The sequence below is a fragment of the Protopterus annectens genome, chromosome 5.part1, assembly GCF_019279795.1.
Source record: "Protopterus annectens isolate FY-2018-M chromosome 5.part1, PAN1.0, whole genome shotgun sequence".
NCBI lineage: Eukaryota > Metazoa > Chordata > Ceratodontiformes > Protopteridae > Protopterus > Protopterus annectens.
In genome coordinates, this window is record NC_056736.1 from 705061235 (window position 1) to 705081526 (window position 20292).

Here is a 20292-nt window from a genome sequence, read left to right on the forward strand (position 1 = left end):
CTATGTTATATGGGTTGGAGACAGTGGCACTGACAAAAAGACAGGAGTTAGAGCTAGATGTGGCAGAGTTAAAGATGTTAAGATTTGCACTGGGTGTGACGAGGGTGGACAGGATTAGGAATATGTATATTAGAGGGTCAGCCCAGGTTGGAAGGTTTGGAGACAAACCCAGAGAGGCAAGATTACATTGGTTTGGATATTTGCTGACGAGGGATGCTGAATATATTGGGGAAAAGATGCTAAGGATGAAGCTACCAGGTAACAGGAAAGCCCAAGATAAGGTTTATGGATGTGGTGAGAGAGGACATGCAGGTGGTTGGTGTGACAGAGCAAGATGCAGAGAACAGGAAGAAATGGAAACAGATGATTCACTGTGGCGACTCCTAATAGGAACAGCCTAAAGATTATGAGTACATGTTCCACATTTACCCCAATTTGTTCGATATTATGAGAGCTAGTGTTTCTCATTTTAGAAATGGAAGGTTGAAAGCTATTCTCCTGATCCGCACTTCATTTAAAGTTGTGTTTCATTTCATCTAAAGCACTTACATACATTAAAAAATGAAACCCACAGATGCACTGTAGATCGCTGTGGAGCAGTGTAAAAGAATGTGTATGTTTCGTTCTCGCACGTTTCACTCAGTGGCACACTGCTAAGAAAGCTTGTGAGTTGCAGTTTTGCCGAGACTGTATGTCGGTGATATGAGGGAATTGTTTCGTTTCCACTATTTGTCTATCATCAAACATTACCCCACCACATGCGCAGTAGCAAGGACCGTCCACTCAAACCCTTAACAATTTATTGGATAATTACTAGGCTACTAAAATTAGTACAATTACATGAAACTTATAAATTACTTTTTGGTCAAAAGTCCTAGAATCATAATTGTCATTTTTTTATGTTTTGAAACTCTCCAGCATAAAGACCACGAAGCAACCCGCCTTTTTCCCGTTTTGTCTATGGGCTTTTTTTCCAGGGGGGGGGGGTATTAAAAGATAGAAGACGAGTAAGGGCAGCGCAGGGCTTTTTTCTCCATGTCCTGCAAGTTGATCATCGCCCTAAACTGTTGAGAACTCTACAGGAATAAGTTACACTTTAGAGAAATGCCGCCGATTACAAGTTTATTTTCTTCAAACGCATCGTCTTTTAAATTATGTTAATGGTGGTAACTCGTTTTCCATCACTTCCGCTTCCGGTCATATTAGTAGGGGACACAACTGAAGACGGAAGTAAGGGTTATTATGTGGTTGTAGTTCTTCGTGCACTACTTGGTTTCTGTGTTGCGGTGCTGCTCAGAAAGCTCCAGATGGATTTTCCTTGAAATGTAGTAATGTTGTGAACCGGGGTTGTTCTGAAGCGTGAGTTTCTCTTAATATATTATGGCTGCAGATTGCAATATAGCAAGTGGAGAAAATGAAATTTAAGTGTATTCGACATCTTTCTCAGCTTGATAAAGCATTCATCTATTTAAAAGCGGTCTGATTTTATCCGGTAATATTCTCTGTAAATGGAATCTATCAGTGAAATGTTTACTTTGTTATTATGGATAGATAAGTTGAGTAAAATGTGCTTTGTGATACAGTAAGATTGTTTACTTTTTAGCGGAGCAAAGACGGTTTTCCCTTACTTTTCTTGGACATGTATTGGTTAGAACGGTAGCATGTATTCTGTGTAAGAGTGTAAACATTGATGGCAATTCGAATTCACGCCCTTGGACACACACCCCCTTTTCTTTCTTTGTGCGTATGATTGGTTACTGACCCGTGAAACCGACATTAAATAGATTGTTTTGTTGTTAATATTATTATTACTACTGCTACATATGGGGTTGAGGAGCTTACTTCTACTACTGTGACTAAGTGACTTGTCCTTTTCTTTACAGAAGGCGAGAGTTACTGAATAAATGCTAGGGGAAGGTAAACTCAGTTGAACTAATTGCTCTACATGCAAATATGTTCTTTGTTGATACCACTGAATTCTGGTACCTGCTAGCTAATTCTTTCTATTACTTCTGCAGGGGACAGAGCTTTTGCTATCCATCATCTGTTAGGGGTAGCCTAATAATGACAAATCTGAGACTGCCCTCTTCAAAGTTAACTGCTATTGACCTGCTTTCCTTAGGTGGTACCTCGTCTGTCTGGTCACTTAATAGAACTTTGGCCATGAAGAAGGGATAAAGTACCCTTATTTAACCTTAACTCTGCCCCATATATCAGTAAGGTCTTCTCAACGTCCACAATAATGTCTTTTGAAAAAAATAAAGCAATAAAATCTGTCTTTACTGCTGCCACTCTTCCATGCATACGTTCTGCTCCCTTTTGTACTTTTGTATATCACTTATAGGTTCATAGGTTCATACTAGGCCATCTGCCCTAGGGCATTTATAAGCCTAGCCAGAATGTGTTTGGCTTTCGCCACCCATTTTAAATTTATTTTGCTATGCCCTTTTTCGAGGTTAGTATACTGTGCCTCTGAACAGTGACACAGAACTGATACCCGGGGTAAACCTACGATCTCCCATCCACTCCTCAAGATTCCTCTTGAAGAGAGTCAGTGAGGGACTCTGTTTAACCTGGACTGGGATTTTATTCCAGAGTGAAGGGAGCCTCTGGGTTATGAATCTGTCCCTCCAGCATGTCCTATTTATTTCAGTGCTGAGGTTCAAGTCTCTCGAGCGCGTAGCTCGATGGGATTTGAATTTTCTGAGGTGCAGCATGTCCATTAATTCTGGGTTGGACATGGATTTATACGTCAGGCACAGATCGCCTCTGAACAGGCGGTATGCCACTGAGTAGAGCTAGAGTTTCTTTAACCGGGCAGCATATGGCATCTGTTTGAGCCCTTTGATCCTCTTGGTGAGGTACTTTTGGGGTCTTTCCAGTTGCTGCAGGTGTCTGGTAAGGTACATCCCAAAAGGGGCATTGTACTCAATTATGGGCCTGATGAGGGATGAGTAAAGAGGCACGATGACCTCCCCTGATCTAGATGTGAATCTCTTCATGATTAGGTGGGCTATATAAAATGTTTTTCTAACCACTTTGGCCACGTGGTTGTCAAATGAGAGATTGCTATCAACTTGGGTCCCCAGGTCCCTAACTACTTCTTCTGTACTTAATGGATTACCACCTATGTGGTAATTTGTGGCACTTTGTTTTGCCAAAGGGATGACTATACACTTTTGGCATTTAGCTTGAGGCCATGGCTCTGGCACCAGTTGTCTGTTTCTATGAGGCCCTTTTGGAGGATGCTTGTGTCGGCTGGAGAGTCGATTATGGCGCCCAGTTTGCAGTCATCTGCGAACTTGGTCAGCCACAGTCCTTCCGTGTTGGCCTGTACCTCCGAGAAATATATACCGAACAAGAGAGGTCCCAGGACTGAGCCTTGTGGGACACCACTTGTAACTGGTTTGGAGTCTGACATGGCTCCAGCAATTCTAACCATGTGGGTTCTGTCCTAGAGCCAGTTTGCAATCCATCTAGTGACATAGGGGTTTATATTTAAGCTGGTGAGCTTATCTATAATGCCCGAGTGGGGTATTGTATCGAAGGCTTTTGCAAGGTCCAGGTAGGCTGTGTGGACCACCTTCCCCTCGTCAATGGCCTTGGTGACTGTTTCAAAGAAATCAACCAGGTTTAAGAGGCAGGATCTGCCCTTAACAAAGCCGAACTGGGTAGGATCCAGTGTTTGTAGGTCCACAATATCTTTATTTATGAGGTCCATGATGATCCTTTCCATAGCTTTGCAGACCAAGCTAGTCAGACTTATGGGGCGGTAGTTTCCAGGATCCGTTGAGGCACCACCTTTATGGAGAGGGACCACTGTTGCTGTACGCCACTCTTTGGGCACATATCCTGTAGTAAGACTGAGATTGAACAGTAGTTTTATGTTTGGGTTTAGCTCTTCTTGGAGTTCATGTAGGTCGATACCCGCGACACCATCTGGTCCCATTGATGCTGTGTTTTTTGCTTTGGAGAGGGCGGCTCTTACCTGAGCATCTGAGATGTCAGGGGGGCAGCACTCTGCTGGGATAGATATTTGTCCTTTTGGTGGGGACGGGGGGGTTGCGCTGAACCTGTCAGCTAGGATGTTGGCAATGTCTGTGGGTTCGGTGTATTTTTTTGTCATTTTGGACTAATTCTGAGCATATCTCGGAATTACCACCCAGGTTCTTAACATAACTAAAGAAAGCCTTGTGATTATCCTTAGTGTCCTGTGCAATTTTTCTCTCGAAGCTGGCCTTAGACAATTTTATGTGTGCCCGTAGTTTTTTGCTAATACTGATCAGTGATGCCTTCCCTTTTTGGGATTTAGCTCTATCATTTAGTAGCTTCCTCCTTCTATTGTATAGTTTGTTTATGGCTGGGGTCCACCAGACAGGACGTCTGCCTTTGGAGGATTGGGTCTTGGTTTTATTTGGGATTGCAGCGTTTATAAAGGGTTCTGCGGTCTGGGCCGTATTTTCCACAGGCCCGGGGGCTTTGAAGGATTCCACCTCAGTTTTGAGGAGTGTGACATTTGCTTTAGAGAAGTTTTTCACTGTGGTTTTCTGGGCAGGGGGTGGGGTCGGGATGTGAATATCCAGTGAGATTAGTTTATGGTCTGATCTTACCAGTGAGGGATACACTTCTGGTCTGGAGCATAGAGTCCCCATGTTGGTAATGATCAGGTCCAGTATGTTTTCCCCTCTTGTGGGAGTGGTAACAAGTTGTTCCATAGCATTTGAGTTTATAAATTCTAGGAACCTTTGGGCTATGGTGTTGGAGCTAGAGTAATGCTCCCAGTCTATGTTTGGGTAGTTGAAGTCGCCCAATATAATGGTGTTTGGAGAGACCTTCATATTTTCCAGTGTTCTCAGGAAGGCCGAGTGGGGTTCCTGGGTTTGGGAGGGTGGTCTGTAGCAGGCTATAAACTGGAAAGCAGGTTTACCCACTGTTAGTTGCACATGGATAGTCTCTGATGCTTCGTGCTTTGCCACCAACCTGGAGGTGTGGGTATCTTTGAATATCGATACTCCCCCTCCTTTTGTGGTTCGGTCCATGTTTTGGGGCCGAAAAGCATGGTATGAGGTATAACTTGGTAGTGCTGGGGTGCTCTCAGGAGCCCTGAACCAGGTTTCTGTTACTGCACAGATATCTATGTTCTCCATGCTAAAGAGAGTTTCGAGTGCATGCATCTTGAGGTTTAGACTTCTGGCGTTGAGTAGCATTACTCTTAGTTTCTTATCCCTTGTGATACCTATGGAGGTGGGTTTGTCTTTTGAGCCTTGCCTAAAAAAGGCACTATGGGGGTAGCAAGAGCCTTTGCCAATATCCGAAAGCCCAGGGGTGACAGGTGCAAGCCGTCCCTAGCGAAGCATTGTGGCTTGTCGAGCATATCATCCCAAGCTGACAGGCATTGGATCCCCTTTGAATGACACCAGTACTTAAGCCAATTGTTGAAATTGATCATCTTGTCTTCATATTGTGGCATCATTCTTGGTGAGGGTAAGATGCTACTCAAGGTCAGGGTCATACCGGCCTGGGCTACATGCTCAGAGAGCTCCTTTATGTCTCTTTTCATGTAGTCCAGGAAGGTATGTCTCAGGTCATTCACACCAGCACTCATCAAGATTCCTCTTGAAGAGAGTCAATGAGGGACTCTGCCTAACCTGGACTGGGATTCTATTCCAGAGTGAAGGGAGCCTCCTGTAAATATACCCTGATTTATTTTGGAGTTTACATGTTAATTTTCTGCGTCAATAATTCCTGTGCTGTGTGATCCTGTTAAAATTCCAGCGTGTAATATCAATTTCCAGAAGACTGAGCTCCGACTTGTGCTTTGAAGTATTCCCCTATTTTAAGGTACAGCATTGTCATTGTTGATTAATGTTTGTAAGTGTCAAAATAAATGTCTTAGTTACCTTTTCTTCAGTCCCTTGGTGACCATGAAGGCCTTCCCATTTGTTCTCCTGAGACGTTCATTCCCTATGTGTAGTAGGGAGGTGACCTGCATTGCAAGTGGTGGGGAATTCAGACACTGGTTTTGTTTCTGTCTTTAGAAAGTTGAGATTTAGATGTATTCTGAAATCCTGTAAGTTTCAGTTTTTGAACTTGTGTGTTTGGGGGTGATTGCACCAGGCCAGTGTTTTATGGCCAGTACTTCTACAGCCAGATTTTTTGAGGGGATTCCAATGGAAAGGGATGTCGGAATAAGTAAATCCTCCTGCCATCATGTCTAGTAAGGGAGGAGTGTAGGAATGAGGTGTAGATTTATGTGAAACTGTCTGCCAGCTGCTGTGTAACACAGCACCACCTGGAATTGCTGTATGAATCAGCTAAGCATTTTGACTAGGATGTATAGAAGAGGCAATGGCTGTTCACCAGAACTTTTAGTTTGCTTGCTGAGTACACCGCAAGACACACTCTTGATGATACAGGTCAACTTCTGCTAATATGTGTCATGCAGTACAGGACCCTTTACAAATGCAAAGGTGCATCTGCATAGCAGGATGCAGCCCTGACTGCTGGATTTGATTATCTGGGTAGTCACTGTAAATGCTGGTTGGAGAAGGATGGAGTTAGCAGTTGAGGCTAGTTCACTCATCATGTGACAAAGTGTTGGCCATTGCAGTAATATTGTCTGGGGGAGCACTTAGTAGTTGTTAAGAGAAAAAGTTTTAAAACATACTGTTATTTGTCTCTTTCTCCCATCTAGCAAGATGAATATGCTATTTGCTGAAGTGTTGGTAAGAAAAGGTCATTGAACCATGTTTATTAAAGATGGGCTTTATCTATGATAGATGTAGTTTGCTTATGAACTTGAATAACATTTGTTTTCTATAATTCTGAATAAGAGTTAATTTACTGAGGCAGGCTGTGGAAAATTCCAGCTACCACTGTTGAACTAAGTATTCTGAACCTTTTTGAACATTCTGTACTAACTGTGGTTTTGAGGTAAACATTCTACACTAGCTGTGGTTTTGAGGTAAAACATTCTTTTCTGAGGTAATTTGTGATCCTAGATGTTTTTCATAACCAACTGTCACAAATGTAAGAAACTATTTTGGCTAGTAACAGGAAAGTATAAAAGTTGATGTCAGTAAACAAGCTGATCAGATTGAGATCATCTTGGCCAACATGCTGCTGTAATCTGGTTAGCTGCAAATAAAGACGTTTTTCATCACCTGAGGCAGATGTGACTTGCTTGAATTTTTTCTTCTGACATTTTGGTCCTTTGGACCGGAAACCTCTATGAAGAAACTGATCAGACTGACAGAGAGACCGAAAAACCTGCACAGGTGAGGGTTTCTTATCTTAAGATTCCCTCGACGGAAAGCCCCCCCCCCGACTGATTTGTCGTTGGAAAGAGGCCGGCCACTCTCTGATCCCTATCTGAGGGACGGTTTCCGAACCAAAAGGGGAAACGGAGTCTCATCTGGTTCAGGTAGGATGAAAAACAATTTTTCTTTTAATTTAATTTAACCTTGTCGACAGGGGTTTTATTTTTTGTTAAGGGTGGGTAGGAATAATTGTTAAGATTATTTTGTTAGGATTACCTGTTATTTTGAGCCCCATTTTGTAATAAGCCCTGTAAAAATAATTTTGATGCAGTCCTAAAATATACAGTCCTAAAATAAGAAATCTAGGAAAACATGGGTTCAAGTTGCTGCAAGTGTGTGAGTGATGCCTGTTTAAATGTTGATGCTAAGTATATGAAAATAATGTTAAATTTTTGAAGAAGTGGAAGTTGAAATATGATTTTGATGGTACACTGAATAAGAATGCTTGTGCAAAATTGGTTAGAGATTTGAAAAGGGATGCAGGAACTAGAACTAAAAAGCAAAGACAATTGGGATTTCCCCAAGCACAAAAATGGTTAGAAGAAGCAAATAAACGAGTTATAAAAGAAAAACAGTGTCAGGAAAAAGAGAAAATAAATCAAAAGGGATCACTGGTGCCAAGTGGAAAGTAGCTTTATTTTTAGATAAGGAGGATGAGCATACAGTTTGTGCAGTACAAAGGCAGGCAACTGCCCCAACGTATGGGGAAATTGTGGCTGCCATACCGGGGGAACCTCCTCAATATCAGTCTGAATATGTGGGATCTGTATAGCAGGGTGGGTTATTAGCTGCTCAAGGACAAGCAGTTAATTCAGCTGTGATCCCAAGAGCACCGGTGGTCTCTGACCCCTATACATTACTTAATGATTTACTACCTCAGCACAGATATTTTTCTGTCATAGATATAAGCAATGCTTTTTTCTCCATACCATTACATAAGGAGAGTAGATTTTGGTTTGCGTTCACTTTCCAAGGTAAAAGATACACATACACCAGATTGCCACAGGGTTATTGTGAGAGTCCGACAATATTCGCACAAGAAATGGCTTCGAATTTAGCTCAGTTTGTTCCCCCAGAGGGAAGCCAGGTCCTGTTGTACGTAAATAATATTTTATTGGCCTCACCCATGCAGGAAAGTTGTAAACAGGATACCCTAGCCCTTCTTAGTTTTTTAGCTGAGCAAGGACATAAAGTAAATAAAGAGAAGTTACAATTGTGGAAAGCACAAGTAAAGTACTTGGGATATTTAGTCTCGCAGGAAGGTAGACAATTGGAAAATAAAAGAAAACAAGCAATTCTTGAAGCACCTATGCCTACAATTAAGCGGGAGATGATGTCGTTTTTAGGTGTGACTAATTTTTGTAGAAGTTGGATTCCTAATTATGGTGAAGAAGTAGGGCCATTGACCGCACTGATCTATGATACAGCACTGATCTATGATACTCCCATGGCAGCTAAAAGTAATATACAGTGGTCAGATAAGGCAATACAAGCATTTAATAGAATTACGCAATTGATAATTTTCCGAACTATTCTAAGCAGTTTGTACAAATGGTTGATTGTAAGGGAGGATATATGACGTCGGTTCTGGTACAAGTACATGGGGATAAACAGAGACAGCTTTTTATCCCTCCAGATTAGATCCTGTTGCAAGGGCATTGCTGCATTGTGTTTAAGCTGTGGTGGCAGCCGCCATGGCAGTGCAGGCCTCAGCATCAATAGCTTTGTTTCACCCATTAAAATTGCGAGTTCCACATTCAGTAGCTACTATACTTTTGCAAGATAAGATAACCTTTTTATCTCCTAGTCGACATTTGTCATGTATGACAGTGCTGCTGACACAGCCACATATGACCATAGAAAGATGTACTACTCTTAATGCGGCGACACTTTTGCCGACTCCAGAAGAAGGTACTCCGCGCGTTTGTTTAGAGAGCATTCATGACAAAGTACTTCCCCGACCAGATTTAACGGATATTCCGTTGGTAGATTCTGATCTTGTTTTGTTTGTAGATGGATCAGCAAAGAAGGACACTGTAGGAAGAACACTAGTAGGGTATGCTGTCACCACAGAAACTGAAGTTTTAGAAGCAAAAGGATCGTCAAATATTTATTCTGCCCAAGCAGCTGAGTTAGTGGCTTTGACTTGAGCTTGTACCTTAGGGGAGGGTAAAAAACTTACAATTTATACAGATAGTCAATATGCTTTCTCTACTGTACATGTTTTCGCTCAACAATGGAAGAATAGAGGAATGGTTACAGCGACAGGCAAACCAATAAATCACAGAGATTTAATTTTACAGTTAGATGCAGTACAACTACCACTTCAGATAGCGATATGTAAATGTTCCGCACATACTAACAAAAAAGATCCTGTCTCCAGGGGAAATGCTTTTGTTGATATGGCTGCAAAAAAGGCAGCTCAAGAAAATTATTTCCTTTTACATGACAATGATTTAGAGCCCGGACACCTCTTAGACTTGGAGACACTAAAAGTAATGCAAACATTGACAACACAGAAGGAAAAATGTCATTGGGTGAAATATGGTATTACTCAACAGGATGGGTTGTATAGGGCATCCGATGGGAAAATGGTATTACCCTCAAACCTTTTTAGGTATGCTGCATTAGTTAGCCATGGACCTGCCCATGTAGGAGTACAGACAATGGTTCAAATAGTGGATTTTCAACTTATGCAAAGCAATTCTGTTTATCTTGTTTATTATGTGCAAAGTATCATGCTCAGGGGGGAGTTAAGAAATCTCAGCAGACATTCCCCACCCCTCCATATCCATTCCACACACTCTGTATGGACTTTATTGGGTTGACACCCTCAGAGGGAAAAAAGTTTTGTCTAGTCATAATTGATGCTTTTTTTAAGTGGGTAGAAGCTTTTCCAGTAAAGCATCCTGATGCACACACAGTAGCTAAGCTTTTAACAACAGAAATAATTCCCCGATTTGGCCTTCCAAGGTGCATTTATAGTGATAATGGGTCTCATTTTGTAAACCAGATTGTGCAGAAGTTGGGTCAAGTGTTTCAAATTGATCTCAAGTACCATTGTGCTTACCATCCGCAGTCAGCTGGACTGGTGGAGAGACACAATGGTGTCCTGAAGAGTAAACTCCGCAAACTGATGGCAGAAACGCATAGATCCTGGACTCCGTGCATTCCATTGGCACTCGTGTACATGCGAATCTCACCCTCCTACAAAGGACTTACACCATTTGAACTTTTGTTTGGGAGACCATATTACGTCCTGCAGTGGCAAGGATTGTTGCCAGTGGAACGTGAGGGGGGTGAGGATCTGGCGGATTATATGAAGAAGCTGCTAAATGTCAAGTCTCTTGTGTAACTAATGACTCCTTTGCAGATTCCAGAAGTGAAACCTTGTTGAGCGTGGCACCCGGGGACTGGGTGTGGATCCGAATTGTGAAGAGAAAGAACTGGTCATCCCCCAGGTGGGAAGGCCCATATCAAGTACTTATCTCGACACCTACAGCTGTAAAGATCGCAGAGAGGACTTTGTGGATTCATATCACCCACTGATGTTGGTCAGACTCCATCGGACCCCTGAACGCAAAGTCTGACTACAAAGGAAGGATGGCCATGTTCAACTGGTGCTTTATGATGATTTTGGTGGCGAAAGTAAATATGTCCATACGAGAAGGAACAGTTGTGAGAGAAAAAGGAATGGTGGTGTTACTACTGTGTTCAAGGTAAAACTTTGTGAAGGAATTTTGGACTGTGCTAAATGGAACAATAATGATTTCTTGACTCGTGCAAAATATTTGTGCAATAGAGACTGTGCGTCCTGGTCAAATGTTTGGTGGTCAACAGATGTGAATGGATGGGAAACAAGTGGTGCAGTGATACCAGAGAAAGATAAAAGCAGGCAACAAAGAATAAAAATTGCGCATTTCCAAGGTACCGAAGTAATTACTATAACCATTGCGTCACCACAAGAAAGTGATTCATGAGTATATGGAATCGGAGTGTCTCTTTCAATTGGAACTGACCCTTTGGGGACCCTCCAACTTAAAGTACAAAGCCTTAAAAATGCTACAAGTAAAGCAGATTTTGCCTTCACAGAAGAAGAACAATTATTACTCGAGACGGGATTCGTACACCATAATAAATGGTTATCTTGAGTTAGATATAGTACCTGAGAAGTACATCATGAGAACTGTGTTTCTTGTGCTGAAGGTAAATAGCAACTAGCAACAGTCCCATTGATGCAAGCTGAAGGTACTCTGACGTGTCTGTTAGTTATTCTTCAACAAAACCGAAGATAAATGCAAAGATGAAATCCAGCGTTTTCCAGTCCTAGGCAAAGTTGAGTAACCGCCTACAGCAATCTCTTATCCAGGTTCGTATATGTGCATTTCCTGAGATGGCACAGGAAAGAATTATGGCAATATGGGACAGAACTATTGCAATGTTATTGTGAATGGCAATGAGAATCCATTTCTGGAGAACCAAACTCATAGTTTGGCAGACGTATGGTGGTTATGTGGAGACAACAAACTCAGATCAAGGCTTACGATTCCCTGGAAGGGAACTTGTGCACTTGCAAAGTTAATTCTGCCATTCTACATTTTCCTAGTTCTAGCAAGCAGTTTCGTAAGAGAACCTGAAATAAAGCCGAGGTGGTTGAATAAGAGAAAAAGAGAGGCACCGAAGCAATCCTTCGATAGCTGTGTCTACATCGATAGCATTGGCGTACCAAGAGGCGTGCCTGATGAATACAAAGCAATAAACCAAGTAGCAGTTGGTTTTGCATCCATCTTTGTCTGGATTCAACCCAATAAGAATGTGGACTGGATCAACTACATTTACTGTAACCAGCAGCATTTTGTGAACCATACCAAAGATGCATTAAAAGGTATTGCTGAACAACTGGAGGTCACTTGGCATGGCAGAATCGAATTGCGTTGGATATGCTCCTGGCCAAAGAAGGAGGAGTTTGCAGGATGTTTGGGACTTTCTGTTGTACATATATTCCGATTAACACTGCCCCTGATGGGAGCATCACTCGAGCTTTGAAAGGTTTGGAGATGTTATCCGAAGAATTGGCAGAGAACACTGGGGTAAATTATCCCTTTACAGATTTTCTACAAGCGTGGTTTGGAAAATGGAGTCATTTCATCAGCAGTTTCCTGGTGTCCGGAGTCGCTGTGGCTATCGTGGTGGTATGTGGTTGCTGTTGTATACCCTGTATCAGAGGTCTTCTACAACGACTGGTTGATACTGCTGTTACGAAAACAATGTACCAGCAGATGCAACAGACTGGTGAAAGTGAATACATTGAAATGTGACTTAAATGTTTTGAAGTTTAAAAGTTTGTCTTGCAAATGAAGTAATGTATGCAAAGAAAAACTTAGTTTTTATCATATATTGCTGAAATAAAAAGACAAATAAGTGTTTTGAGGGGGGAAATTTTAAGAGAAAAAGTTTTAAAACATACTGTTATTTGTCTCTTTCTCCCATCTAGCAAGGTGAATACGCTATTTGCTGAAGTGTTTGTAAGAAAAGGTCATTGAACCATGTTTATTAAAGATGGGCTTTATCTATGATAGATGTAGTTTGCTTATGAACTTGAATAACATCTGTTTTCTATAATTCTGAATAAGAGTTAATTTACTGAGGCAGGCTATGGAAAATTCCAGCTTCCACTGCTGAACTAAGTATTCTGTACCTTTTTGAACATTCTGTACTAACTGTGGTTTTGAGGTAAACATTCTACACTAGCTGTGGTTTTGAGGTAAAACATTCTTTTCTGAGGTAATTTGTGATCCTAGATGTTTTTCATAGCCAACTGTCAACTGTTTCTAACAAAAGCTATTTTGGCTAGTAACAGGAAAGTATAAAAGTTGATGTCGGTAAACAAGCTGATCAGATTGAGATCATTTTGGCCAACATGCTGCTGTAATCTGGTTAGCTGCAAATAAAGACGTTTTTCATCACCTGAGGCAGATGTGACTCGCTTGAATTTTTTCTTGTGTAACACAGCACCACCTGGAATTGCTGTATGAATCGGCTAAGCATTTTGACTAGGATGTATAGAAGAGGCGATGGCTGTTCCACCAGGACTTTTAGTTTGCTTGCTGAGTACATCGCAAAACAGACTCTTGATGATACAGGTCAACTTCTGCTAATATGTGTCCTGCAGTACAGGACCCTTTACAAATGCAAAGGTGCATCTGCATAGCAGGATGCAGCCTTGACTGCTGGATTTGATTATCTTCGGTAGTCACTGTAAATGCTGGTTGGAGAAGGATGGAGTTAGCAGTTGAGGCTAGTTCACTCATGTGACAAAGTGTTGGCCATTGCAGTAATATTGTCTGGGGAACACTTGGTAGTGCATTCAGTGCATATACTCCAGCCGAGTACTATTGATTTACAGAGGTAAGCACACCTGTATTATGTCTGGCGTCAGAAGCACTGCACTGATGTGGCTGCAGAACAGGGTGACTATAAGAACTTGCTGAATCTGTGAGCTAGCTAAAGGATGATGACCAAGATCTCCATTTCTTTTCTCTATCTCTTTGTTTACAGTGTTGTGAGAAAGAGGGCAGTGAGTGGCACATCAGTGAGCAAGGCTTGATTATTTTGGGTGGGGGAATAAGGGGGACCAAAATCAAAATGGTGGTTTTGTGGTCCTTCTGGTTATTTCTTAATAGTGTGTAAGGCTTTTTCCTTTTTATTTTGCTTATTTTTATATACATATCTCGAGACAACTCTTTTTCATACTGTTTTTGCACATAATTTGTTCTCTGTGTCTCTGCTTGCTTGTCTACAGTTATGTTTTTGTCACGTAATGTGATCTAAGTGCTTGTAACAGGTATTACTAACCAGCGTTTTACATCTCAGGATTTAGTTATTGCCTGTTGGGAGAATGTTGTTGTATAGATCAACCTTTTAAGGCATTGGTTGTGATGCGCAGTATCCTGTAGGTAGAACCGTGATCAGAATGCATGTCATGTCTGTACTAGCCACTCAGTGATGCAAAAACCTGACCCTAGATATGGTCATATTGACTAATACTGCCAAAAAATTGGCATTTGCCAGTAATAAGCAGGTTATGAACCCAACCTACTTCTACCTACATCAGGGATACATGTTAATAGTATATGTGTCTCTATTGTTCAGTGTGTGCCTGCCATCAAGCTTGGCTGCCCTTGGTCAGTAATCTACTGGCCAGCAAATATGCATCTGCCCAGCTTGGGTTACCTGGGATGTCACTGAGCAAAAGGCCAAGCTTAAAATCAATCAACCTGCCAAACCTCTACAGATTGCTGTACTCAATATAGGTTCATTGACAGGCTGCAGCTTGGAAGTGGATGACATGGCGGTGAGGAGGAGGCTGGACATCCTGTGTATGCAGGAGACAAGATGGAAGAATAGCATACAGCAAATTGAGATCCAGAGTGTACTACTCTGGGAAAGACCGATCAGAAATAGTGTGAGAATAATTGTAAGGGAGAGGATTCTGAAGAGAATTAGTGGTAGCTGCATGTCAATCAGACTACAGTGTAAGAACAGGGCAGTATTCATAATGTCAGTTTATGCCCTGCAGCAGGGATGTGACAGTGAGGGAAAAAGAGTGCATTCAATCAGCAGTTGCAGGACCTACTAAATAAATTGGGGCAACATGAGTTTGTGTTGATAAACAAGGCACCAGAATTCTTGTATATGGAAAGGCAGAAGATATGAGGACTGTCTGGACTCATGTGGGTTGGACAACAGGAATAAATATGGCAAGGCCATTGTAGATTTCTATAAACAAAAGAAATTGTATATATATACAACCAGAAGCTACTGATCTACAAAAAAAAAAAACAGTTTTATTAAACTATAGCACCTTGGCATAAGGCTTGACGAAATAATAAGAAAAAACAAATAACCATGCCTTTTATAGATTAGACACTTCAATTACACTCTGTATTCAAACCCTACTTGTTTGCAACTACAGGATCTTCCACAAATGAAGATGCCAACCACAGAATTTCCCAAATGTATATTAATTTGATTAGCAGGAAGAATAAAACAAATATTTCCCAAATGTATATTCATTTGATTAGTAGGAAGAATAAAACAAATATGTACTAACATATTTCCTATATTACATCCTTGTTTATATGAAATCAGAGGTGGTGTATTAATTAATTTACAAAAATCTTCTTGTTTTACTAAAAATTGCCAGTAGTATTACGAAATCAGAGGTGGTGTATTAATTAATTTACAAAAATCTTCTTGTTTTACTAAAAATTGCCAGTAGTATTTCAATAAATTGATTAAAATTGCCAATTTCAATAAATTGATTAAAATTACCAATAGTATTTCAATAAATTGATTACTTTATCAGTAAGTATAATATATGTAGTAATAAAATAAATATTTCTCTTATCCCTATTGGCAACTTTATTACAATAGTTAACCTCCCGAGTTTTATTACTTTTGTTTGTATATCCTTATTATTTTCATTTATCACTCTCTTAAATGATTCATTTATTAAATCTTTCTCAACTTTCCTAATAAGCAAATTAGTTTTTTTTAAGCTTCAGTATGAAAATTCAACTCATCATTACAAAGTCTCCAGTGATGTAATAATTCTCCATATGGTAATGAAGAAATCAGATGTGGAGGATGACAGCTATTCCTACATAAATATTGTCCATTATCTATTAATTTCCTATGTATAGTTGTCATTATTCCACCATCTATCCCTTCTAATTTCAAATCCAAAAAAAAAAAAAAAAAACTGCTTTTCCCATTTGTAAATCCTCAAACTTGGTTTAGATATTCTGCAAATCATTACCAAAATTGTTAACTTTATTACTATCTCCACTAAAAATAGATATAAAATCATCCTATATATCTAAAATATTTAATATATTTATTCACAAAATTATGTCCATATAAATATTCCATCTCACAGTCCCATAACTAAATTTGCATACATTGGAACAAATCAAGCTCCCATGGCTGGACACTGCATCTGATGATAACATTTGTCATTAAAAGTGAAAAAAAATATTAATAAGACAAAAAACTCAATCACATAATTAGAAACAGGGTTATGACCTAAAAAAATAATTTAAGGCTTCACCATGAACATGTTTAATTTGTGTATAACACTTTTGACATCAAGGGTCACCTAGTACATGTCCTCAGTCCATTTAAGTCTTACTATCTTATTCAGAAAAATCAGTGGTATCTTTAATGTGTGAAGACAATTTCACAACATAAGAAAAAAGGTAATTGTGAAAAAAAATCTACCTGACGAAACAATAGGATGACTTGGTGAGCAACCAGATTGTTATGAATTTTCGGTAAGCAACAAAAAGTAGCTATGCTACACCCCAAGTACTGAAGTTCTTGTCAACATCTTTACTAAAATAGTGTAACCTATACCTCTTCTTAATAATGTTTGGTATTGTTTAGCAGCTTCCTTGTATATTTCCTTAATAATTTTCATATGTGGACTGATCATCTAAATATAAATAACGCACACGTAAATATTGTTTAAATTTATCACTGCTGTACTATTCCCTTTATCAGCTGGTTTAAAAATTAAATTCCTGTCAAGTCCTTTAAGGCTCTCCATTCAGTTTTAGTCAGATTGTATTTCACATTACATTTCAGCTGAGAACTTCTTAAAGGCTTCCTCAATTGCAAAATTAAACATTATAGAAAATTGTTTTAACACATTCATTAGAAAAGGAAGGTATGTAACAATTTTTATATTTGACTTTTGATATGTCTAATAAACAGTGTACATTATTTCATCAGTGTCTGAAGTACAAGAATGAAAACTGTCAGTTGGTGCTACTAGTATCATTAAATTCATCATTAAAATCAATTGCATTTAAACTTTCAACATCCTTTTGTGGAAAATTGTTTTTATATAATTAAATGCAACTTTTTAAAAATATCAGTTTTGAGTATATATAAGCAAGACAGAGCTGTTGGTGTAAATTTTAAGTCCCAAATTTAAAACCGGTAAATGTCAGTCAATTCAAAACTCAACAAATGTAATTACCGTAGAAGTGAGGAGGGTCCAGCAACATTAGAATATAGTCTACCTTCAGTATTACTTTTACTGCCATCTTCCCCATTTATAATTTTGATACTGCTGTCCTTCGACTGAGTTTTCATATCCATTCCTCCCTTGTTTCTTACTTGGATTAACGGTTTGTTTGCTTTTAACTGCTGGATTTCGAAAATGTTGCTCCAACTTTGCTGGTTTTTGGGCTGCTGGGAGTGGGGGGGGGGTAAGAACTTTCATCACTGTCCCACTCTGTAGTGCAACCTGTATCTTCTGAAGAAGCAAACAAGACTCCATGCTGTTTTTATTGTCTACATTCTGACGTACACACATTTTAAATTGTCCTGTGTTTAGATTGGTTCTCCACAGAAAAACTCTGTCCTGTTTGTAGTCTTGGAGGTCTCGTCGTAATTTTATTTTCTTTTTTTTCTACCAAATCCACCTATACTTCTCATTTATTATCAGAAAGACGGGCAGTTAATCTTGATGCACTCATTTGTTTTGCCATTTCTGTACAAAGAACCTCTAGCTCATCTTTAATTTTATGCTGCTTTTGTGTGTCACTTTCAACCAGTATGTTAATCCATTGTGTAGAGGAGGGTCAAATGGTACTGGGACTTTTCCATACACCCAGTCCCCTAGGGGTAATATCTAACTCCACATACCTTTTTAAACTAAGAATATTTGTGTATGGGAATGGCTTGATGCTGGCAGACATGGCTCGGCAAGTGAGACCATCACAAGATCACATACAAGACTGACCAATTTGTAACTCGAGTAGACTCCTGCTAGTAAGGAAAGAGTACTAGAGTAGAATAATAGATTGCAAAGTCTTCCCCAGTGAAGGAGTCGGGCCACAGCATAAACTACTGTTGGTCACAATTATTTGCAAGCAGTGGTCAACAGAGACTATCTTGAAGACCTAGAAGTTGCCTGGAAAAAAAATGCACATGGTCAAGAAAATACTCAGGGCTGTAGCATCTCCGGAATAAGAGGAAGCAGGTGGTATCAAAGGAGTGGTAGTGTCTCAGAACAACATATGTGAGAACTGTAGAACAGGCTAAGAAGGAATACTGGTTCATTAACCAAGGCTGAGAGCGCTATCATAACTGCATAGAACAAGGCTTCACAGACACCTGCCAGTTTCTGGAAAGTGATTAAGCAGATGGCAAAAATAAACTCTTATCTGGTCGCAAGGCAAAGAAAGAAAGGTAAACAAGACAGTCATCAAACATTGACATTGTGTAAGTACATCTTTCACTACTATATCAGTTTGTTTTATAATTTAGCTGGTTGTCAGTAAACATGAGGTAATTTCTGCATTGTCTCAGGATGCCCGTATCCACCAAGCTGGTGAGAGAAGTAATGGGAAAGTTATCCATGGGATCAGGTCCTTTTTAATGAGTAAACTGCTGTGATGAAACTATAAAGTCAGCAAATTGGCTTGGAAAAATAAGACAATTACTAGGTCAATGTTCTTGTAAACCAGTTTAGTTTTGTAAGCAAATAGGCTTGAAAATTAAGATGATAAAAGCCATGACAAATGCATTTGCAGAAAAGCTAGCTGGATTTTTATTATTTTATTAGCAGGTGTTCTCATTGAGAGACAATAAGTCTGCTTCTGAAGGCAGTTGGTCAGTGGAATTCTGTACATTCTCTGACTGAAATTTACAAAGCTGTCTGCAGGTGCAAGCAATTAATCTTGAGATTTCTGAGCATTCTTTACTGAGACAAATGCAAACTTTAAGTTTAAATTATTTGAAGTGACAGAGATAGTAGCTACACCAGCAGCTTTAATTATTTAATGCATTCACTAGAACATTGCATAATTTAGTTTTATTTAAAAATAACTAGTTTTCTTTTTCTAAAGCTTAAAAAGTTGACTTTTTCTGAAAGCATCAACACTGTTTTTCACATCTTGGAGGGGAGTAGAGATATGAAAACACTTCAGTTATTGTATGTGGGAGCACTTTAGCATGGGTAACTAATTTTAGATTAGATAATGCCTCTGGGTGCAGCTGTTGATTTGAGGTATTTGTTCCTATCTGGAGGGTTAAACTTCATTTCTTGAAAATGTACTTAGTTTTGTGTGTTCATTCTAAGTTAATAGGGAATTGAGGTGTTAGTCTTTTGTTTGAGTTTTTGTTAAAGGGAAAATACTTGATAAATATGACATAGATTTAAGTGGAAATGAGAAGAAAGATCTGTATAAGAGATCAGCCTGTCAGATATTAGTTTGTCATACTGATGTTCAGTCCATAGTATCTTGAAATATAAATAGGAGAGACGTTAGGATGAATATTCAGCAGAATATCAGGGACAAAGGGAGTTAGTGGAAATTATTGGAGAGTTATTATGGAAGATGCAAATTTTTTCAGAAGGGATAGTGAGTGGAGTAAAATGAAATTGGAGTTTAAAAATAGGGTAGAAATAAAAAAAGAGTAATGGTAAAGATGTAATAGGGATTATGGGGCTGACCAAGGTTAAAGTATTGCACAATAAGGGGAGTGATAACAAGAAGATGAACAACTGCAGAGTGGTAAAGAGAAAATAAAGGCATTATAAAGAATGCTGTTAAGCAGCCATCTTGTGGTCTGTCCTGAGCTCAAAGTTTTAGCAAAATAATTTGGGCAACAAAAAGTAGAAATTGTTGGCAAACCTAGGGAATCTCTGGGAAGAAAATAATAAAAGAGATGCTACATAGGCACTGGAGATATTTTGGAAATGTTGTGAACATTTGTATAAAGCATAGGAATGTGGAAACCAAGAAAGAGCACAAATGGAATTTTGTGGAAGACTTTATTATGCCAAGGTTAACGGTAGATGAGGCTCGACAACTTAACAGTTAAGAGAAGGTGATGTCTTATCAGTCTCCAGGAACCAGTGGTATTCTGTGGAAGTTTTAAAAGTGAAAAAGATCTG

At 39.5% G+C, this 20292-nt stretch overlaps 1 protein-coding gene across 8 annotated transcripts in view; it reads left to right on the top strand.

Moving 5' to 3' along the window:
* Window positions 1-1220: 1220 nt before the first annotated feature.
* Window positions 1221-20292, top strand: part of SUPT20H (SPT20 homolog, SAGA complex component) — a 991190-nt gene continuing 972118 nt past the window's right edge. For 5 of the 8 annotated variants that reach the window (XM_044073324.1, XM_044073326.1, XM_044073328.1 and 2 more), the window contains exon 1: window positions 1221-1359. The gene's annotated coding sequence lies outside the window, so the exon portion shown is untranslated. The other 3 variants (XM_044073330.1, XM_044073327.1, XM_044073325.1) reach the window with 2 other exon arrangements.